At 43.1% G+C, this 7,687-nt stretch overlaps 1 non-coding gene across 1 annotated transcript; it reads right to left on the bottom strand.

Moving 5' to 3' along the window:
* Window positions 1–1,311: 1,311 nt before the first annotated feature.
* LOC136332467 (U1 spliceosomal RNA) lies at window positions 1,312–1,476 on the bottom strand. Its single transcript, XR_010730725.1, has one exon. It is a non-coding gene; the product is annotated as a U1 spliceosomal RNA (small nuclear RNA).
* Window positions 1,477–7,687: the final 6,211 nt, after the last annotated feature.

Raw genomic sequence — 7,687 nt, 5'->3', positions numbered from 1 at the left:
TTTTACTCCTGAACTATAAGGACATCATAATTTCCTGATCAGTGGCTCATTCTGGCTGCAATTGGAATCATTTGGGAAGCTCTTAAAATTCCAGATGCTCAGATCGCACCCCAAACAAGTTAAACCAGAACCTTTACAGGTGGGATCCAGACATAAGTATTTTTATAGTTCCCAAGATGATGATGCCAATGTTCAGCCTGGTGTAACGATTACTGCCTCCATGGATTCCTCCTGTTCCTGCACAGTCAAGACTTTGCCAGAGAAGCTACTTTATTATCCTAAATAAGCCCACAGTTAGCTGTCCTCAAAGGCTTTATGCCTAGAGATATTCCTGAAGAAGCTGTCTACCACCTCTCCATCCCCATCCCTGCAAGGCCCAGTACTGAACCCTGTCCCCAGATCCCCTTCACAGCCCCACCCTCACCTCAGGAGAGCCTGAGCTGTAGGTCATTTGCATATGAATGGGAATTAAAGCTGGACTGTTTCTTCAACAGTTAGCCTGCGGCCCCAGATCTCACCAGGCAGTCTTTTGATCTCACGGTCACAGAGGGCTTTTGAGCTGATAAACCCATCTCCCTGAGCAGCCTTTCATTTTGCCTCAGAAGTCACACCCCGCGAGAAGTAACCACCTAGAATCCAACCCATTCTCTGTTTCTGGAAATTTCTCTCTTGGCCAGGTAAGACAAGGACTTTGGAACTGCCAGTTTCATGCTACAGTTTGGCATTCCCAGGACGGGTGAGCTTGCACTGTCTTTAGCAAAGAGCAGAAAGCCAAAGCCACTGAAACAAGGCTTGACCCTTCAGAGACTAACAGCTGTTGCCCAAGAACAACTCTGACCACATTCACACACTCAGATTAATACCTGTGAAAAGCACTTCGCATCATCTTGTTTTTCTCACCACTAGCTTGTATCAAGCATACATTACAGATGAAGAAGTGCCTACTTGTAGAGGCTATTTAAATTAACCAAGTAAATCTTAAGTAGAAATGAAACTTGAAGCTAGGTCAGAGTGATGGCAACACTTTGTAAGGCCCTGATTATACACTTTCATAATTCTTCACTGAGCCTGGCCCACGGGGCTAGCCACTGCCTGGTCCTTGGTCCCAAGTGGCCTTCCTGGTCATTGATAAGAGCTGATCAGGTCCTAATAGAATCTGAGTTGGACAAAGTGACCAGATCACTATAACCATTCCCATTACTGGGAGAACAACCCAAAGAATAGTCTTGCTTATGTGATCAGTCAAGGTCCTAGTGGACAACAAATCTACTCACATATTTCAAATGAAGAGAATTTTTTTTTAATTTTTTTCAGGGGAGAGCGTGAACACAGTCCCCCCACTACCACAAATTATGCAGTCGAGTTTCCCACATTTGGGGAAATCGCAGGGGTCAGCACACTCGGAGTGCAATGAGTGAGCCTCACCCTGGAAAAACCACCTTCGTGATCATGGTATCTCCCCTGCCAGGTAAGTATCAAATGAAGAGAATTTAATGAAAGGATGGCCCTCTGAGGATAGACAGGGCTAGGGAACCAATGACGGGTATTGAGCTCCCCAAAACCAACAACAGGAGGAAGCCATTCCCACTCTGAGGCTTGAAGGGGCAAAGAGAGAAGTGGTGTGACTGCAGCCTGGTGATGGAAGGGGGCCCCCAGCAGGAACTGGAGTTACCAGGGATGCAGCCATGTCCTGACCCTGGTGCCTAGCAGGGAAGGAGCTGGTGAGAAAGCCCCAACTTCTCTCTCTCCCATATTCGCAGCCTCTACTGTACTTCCTGCTAGTCGGGCCCAGTCGGAGCCAGCCAGCAAGAAAGCCTGCCCAGGCAGACCACAAAGGCCAGACTCCTGGGGCCCAGAAAGAGCAGGGAAGGGAGTAAATAGGTCTGGACCGGGGTGGGAGGAGTGGAGAATAATTCAAAGGATGAGGGGAAAAAAATGGTTTTACTGAGATGTTTATGCACATTGTAAAGGAATTCTTAACTTTTCCAAAAGAATTTCTGTAAATATCTTCCCTAATAACTATGATTTAAGGTGTTTGCTGTGTGCCTGGTACTGTTCTGGGTGCTTTACAGAAGTAGTGGGTATGGATCTTGGTTCAGACTCAAAAGTTCAAAAAATAGTGTATCTTTTTATTTTCTATAAACTAATTTCATTTTTATTTTGATTTCTTATCCAAACAGGATGTCAGAAAACTTTACCTCACTCAACCTTTTGGTTTTGCCAACCCAAGAGGCTAATACACTAGGTACCAAGGTCCTGGGTCCTCTGGCCTGGGTCCCCTGTGCACAGAGGATCCCTCAGAAACCTCCACTGTCCCAGCTGGTATCACCTTTCAGATGCAGTGGCTCACTTCATCCTCGGGGGCCCCCAGATAGGGGCTGAACCCCTCTACCCAGGCAGGGAACCCCAACTGGAGTCTCATACACCTACAGCCACTATTCTCTGGGGTCATGCAAGGGAGTAGAACTTGGGTTCCTGCTGCCCAGTGACATGCAGACCCTCTCAAGGAATCTGGGGCTACTCCTTTTAGTCTGAGGAAAGCTTTTTCTCACCACTTTGTTTCTCCCACAGTTCTCTCTGCTGCCTCCTCTGGAACCTCTGTATTCTCTGATAGGCTCTGTTTGTAGAAGCAAACCTGGGGTCTCTACAGGCTGCCCCGTCTTCCTGTCTAGCCCTGGATCCTCTTGGATGCTGTACTGTGCCCCAGTGGGGGTAGAAGGTAGGCAGGGAGGTAGATGGAGAAATCTAGACAGAAAAATATGTAAACTAAAAGCTCAAAATATGCACATATATTTCTTTAAACTTCAAGACATCGGCTCCATTTTTACCAGTGGGGTTCAGAGCAGTTCAGTTACCTGCCCAAGGCTACATAGCAGGCAAGGATGCTGTAATTCTTGGCCCATCTGCCTCCAAAGCCAACCCTCCTAACTAGTCCAGAGACGGCATACACGTTGTACCCCAGGGCTCACTCTGATTGGCTGGTAAGGTTAACTAGATGCTGTGTTGAGAAGGATTCTGAGGCTGTAACTAGCTCATTGGAAAACACTGCCATTGTTGGTTGCCAGTGACCCCTGTGAGTACTGCAGGCCTATGTATATATTTTGTATGCATTTACTAGAAATTAAGCCATTCTTACATATAATTATATGAAATGAAAAAAAAAGTGGTTTGAATTTGTAGAAATTTACTTTACACAAAATTAAAGGAGTACATCTATCCTTGAGCAATGTATCAATAGAGAATCCATCAGGAAATCTCCCCCAAATTAAGAATCAATACTTCTTTTAGTCTTCATTACAATTTTATGCTTCTTTTATTCAAAAGGTGAAAGAAGGCAGCCATTGTGCCTGTCTGATGTGCTTTCCACTAGGAACAACCCTAAAAATTAGGTTGTACAACCTGCTATCTCTTTCTCCTCACCCTCCCCAGCCTCAGCCGATCACTTACCCCAAGGAAGGCAAGACAGCACAGCATGGATTATTTCATTACATTTTTTTTTCTTATATTCCCCTTTTAGCAACTCTTAATGCCCTTCCTTTGAGCACTGTAGTTTTATTATTTTTTGTTGATTTATGTGGAACTAAGGATCTTTGTCAGTTTAATTAAGAAAAAATTACACTGCTGTATATGTTTTTCAACTTAATTTTCGGGATTCATCTTGTTTTACATTGGAAACTTTGGGGACAATTTGTGCTATCTTTAATCAATGCTTAAAGGCTTTGTTTTCCTTTTTTTTTTTTTTTCAAAAAAATTTTTTGCTCGTTTGAGTACAAGTCAATGTGGACAAAAATACCTCACATATTCCCTTGTTTCATAATTTGTACCATTATGCTTATATTCATTTTGCTTTGAAAGAAAAGGATGAACAGCTTGTGTTTTTATTAGCAAAAGAAGACAAAGCATAATATAGACAAGTTCAAGGAGTACTGGATAAAGAGTCAAGTGATCCAGGTCTAGTCCTGGCTCCCCCAACTTTACAGATGGCCATAGATAGTCATATGCCTTTTCTCTTCTGTAAAGTGAGTATAACTGAACTTCACAGAACAACTGTGGCACTCATGCTCACTTTGTAATTTATGGATCCTGTGTTCTTTGGTTGCAAGCAACAGAAAATTGCTCTGGCTAATGTAAATTTAAAAATTGAGAAAAACCTGAGCTCATTTACAAAATTGCCAAAAAGAAACTGAACTGTCAAGCCTAAGGATGACACAAACCAATGAAGTGCTAGAAATCCCAACCACAAAACCTGCAGACCTTCACTCAAGGGCATTACCCTGGGGTGACTCCACTCTGACAGCCTTCCATCCTTTTGTACCTTGGATCAGTTTAGAAGTTCTAAGAGAGAGGATACAATTGACCCAACTTATTCCTGGAGCCAGGGCATGGGATACTATCTGGAGGCCCAGCCTGGAATAATGTCAGGGGTATAGCAAATGTTATAAAAAGGGATGGGAAGGGGTCAAGATGGGGCAAAACGAAGTGAGACTTCCTCTTCTTTTTCATTTTAGGATATTAACTCATGCTGTTCAGGTGATTTTAAAAAGTTAAACAAGCTATTAACACTGTTCTCATGGAACAACATGCTCCTCTATATGATCAATATCTATTCCACATTTTTTGAGAATACAGGCCAATCTCAACCCACCTATCCTTGTTCTGAGCCAGTCTTGTCCTGGGGATTTCTAGGAAAAGGGTCAACTAACTCAATGCTATGGTGCCCACCACCTGCAGGGAGCATATGTTAAGATCTTCAGGTGGTTTTACTGAAGTCCTTTTCTCTTTAGATTTAAGGTGGCAAAATATAATTTAAGATAATATTAGCAAATAAATCCACAGATCTCAATGACTTAAGACAATAGAATTTAAAGTCAGGGGTAGAAGAGTGAGGTAGGAACATCTGTTCCAGAAAGTCATTCAAGGTTCCAAGATAATGGAGGTTCTACCATCTTTAATACATTGTTTTCTAGGTTGCCCTGGGTATCCACATCTTGTTAGCAAATGAAGGAAGAGGCTGAAGCTCATGCAGGGAGGTTTTACCGGCCAGGTGTAAGAAGGAGCATGCCTACTTCCACCCATATTTCAGTGGCCAGAACTCAGTCACATGGCCACAACTAACTGCAAGAGAAACTGGGGAGTGTAGACTAGCTTGAGCAAGATAAAGAAAGTTTGGGGTGCAGTAAGCCACTCTCTGCCACAATAGGGAAGAACACCTAGTCTTCTTTACACATCAGGGAGTGGTGATTTAGGAAGACCACTGGACTCAGAATCAGGACACCCAATTTCAGTCCCACTCTAACTACCCATCAAGCCATAAGCGAACTAGTTCATCTCTCTCTGAGCTTTGGATTCCTCACCTGTAAAACAAGGGACTGGACTAGAGGATCCCAAGGCCTCAGTTCTCTCATTGTGTGGTCTATGACCCTAAGGGAACATGACTACAAGCGCAGAGCCATAACTCTAAGAACTGTCATGCCATGGTGAGGAAAGAGAAGATATTCTGGTCACACATAGACAGAAATTTCTCTCAATAGTATCATTTTTTTCCAAATCTGAGAGCCATGGATCTTCTAGGAGGGCAATAAAAATGGAAGTTGAGACCGGAAAGTCTAAAATATGTCTAGAATCCCACCCTTTCTTATCACCTTCACTACTACCCACTTCATCTAAATTACCTTCTCTCTCAGCTGGATTATTGCACTTGCTTCCTAACTTGTCTCCCTCTATGCAGCCTCTTTAAAAGTTTCAAGCTGTTGAATTGCTATTATATTGCACCAAATGATATTTATTTTCATTCAGTTCAAAAAGCAATTATAGAACACTTCATTCTTTTTTTAATCTTTTATTAATTTTAATTTATTGTGTTTACATGGATTCAAGTGTCCCACCAAATATAACTCCCTCACCCAACCCCTATGTCCCCCCTTATAGCCCCTTTGCCCCCTCCCCTCAACACCCTTCCCCCTTCCCTCTATGATTTGCTGTCCTGCTATCTATATCTCTGTGTTAAGTATATATAATTTCACGAATCCCTTTACCTTCTCGGATCTCATCCCCTCATCCCCCTTCCCTCTGAACACTGTTCCTCTGGTACCTGTGACCCCGCCTCTGCCTCTATTCCGTTCCTCAGTTCACTTTGTTTATTAGATTCCACATATAAGTGAGATCATATGATATTTTTCTTTCTCTGCCTGGCTTATTTCACTTAGCACAGTGTTAGTCAACCTGGTCCCTACTGCCCACTAGTGGGCATTCCAGCTTTAATGGTGGGCGGTAGCGGAGTAACCAAAGTATAAATAAAAAGATAGATTTAACTACAGTAAGTTGTTTTATAAAGATTTATTCTGGGAGGAGAGACAAGATGGCTATGGAGTAGGCGAACGTATCAACTTCCACCTCCCAGAACTTGGTTCCAAAGTGGATTACAACTTAATTTTAAGAACCATCATCTGGAAAAACCAGCTTTGGACTAAACTAAGAGGACTCTTCAACCAAGGAACTCTGAAGAAGCCACACTGAGACTGGTAGGAAAAGCGGAAACACGGAGAGGGCTGCCCAGCTCCCAGGAGCGAACGGCAGCTGGGAGAGACTCGTGTAGTGGGAAGTGAGTTTAGCAGAGAGGGGAGGGTCCTGAGTCACAGGAACAAAGCCCCAACCTTCAGCACCAGAGCCTAGAAGAGGTGTATGGACAGTATTTAGCTGGAAACAAGTCAGAACACTTCATTCTTATTTCTCACATCATTCAAGCTTGGAATATTCACCTACTCCCCCTCATCTCTATCTCTGCCTACCCCACTCCTTCAACTTACCACCTAACTCATTCTATTTGCTCCATGAAATAATTCCTGGCAAACTCAACTTCCCCTGCTCTTCAATCCTACCCTTACCATTTGTCATTCATTTATGTATTCCTATATGAGAACTGAGTTATTTGTGTACATCTTATCTTCTCTACTAATTGTAACTTTCCTGATGGAAAAGATCATAGATTATACTATCTGCATTGGCATCACACTAGGTTCTTAATTAATTATTAAATGAATGAATGACTAATGACTGTGGAGAACTCTTAAAAGGCAGAAGTGAGAAAGTCCTGTTGGAAATGGCAGTGAGCCTCCTTTCCACTTGGCAAATGTGTTGCTTTCTGTTTTCTTCCCAGTCTACTGTGGTTGCACTGAACAGTCTGGAGGAAGAACTGTAGGTGTGAATCTTCAGCCAAGATAATGATTACGCCAGAGTCTGAATCAATTCAGCCTTGCCCAGGGGCAGTATTAGGAAGCAAGTTAAATAAGAGATCATATTCTGTCAAATCCTGAGAAAATGGCTGGGTGCCTGCCAAGTGAGAAATTACAGCTGGTCAGTAATTTTTCTTTCTCTCTCTTAAATGGAAAACCGTGTGCTCTGAAACAAAACAGAGCAGGGAGATGAGAAGTTATTTGAAGAATTCAATCAATGTGAACAACTCTCTGCTAAGTTCAGACGAAATCAGCCATTTCCTCGTCAGAAGGATAAAATTATGAGCTGGTTATATGAGCCCGTGTTTCAGCCTCCACTTCCCTTTAGCCTGTCTGAATCAATGGTTGTAAGTTCGGCTACAGCCAGTTAGCTTAGTTGGACAGAGCCTAGGAAGTTACATCATGTCAGCCATGAGCCAAGTGCTTCTGGGCACCCACAGCTTCACAGGTCCACA

The sequence above is a fragment of the Saccopteryx bilineata genome, chromosome 3, assembly GCF_036850765.1.
Source record: "Saccopteryx bilineata isolate mSacBil1 chromosome 3, mSacBil1_pri_phased_curated, whole genome shotgun sequence".
NCBI classification, from domain to species: domain Eukaryota; kingdom Metazoa; phylum Chordata; class Mammalia; order Chiroptera; family Emballonuridae; genus Saccopteryx; species Saccopteryx bilineata.
Note: the sequence above shows the minus strand (reverse complement) of the source record. Positions and strands in the feature narration are given on the sequence as shown.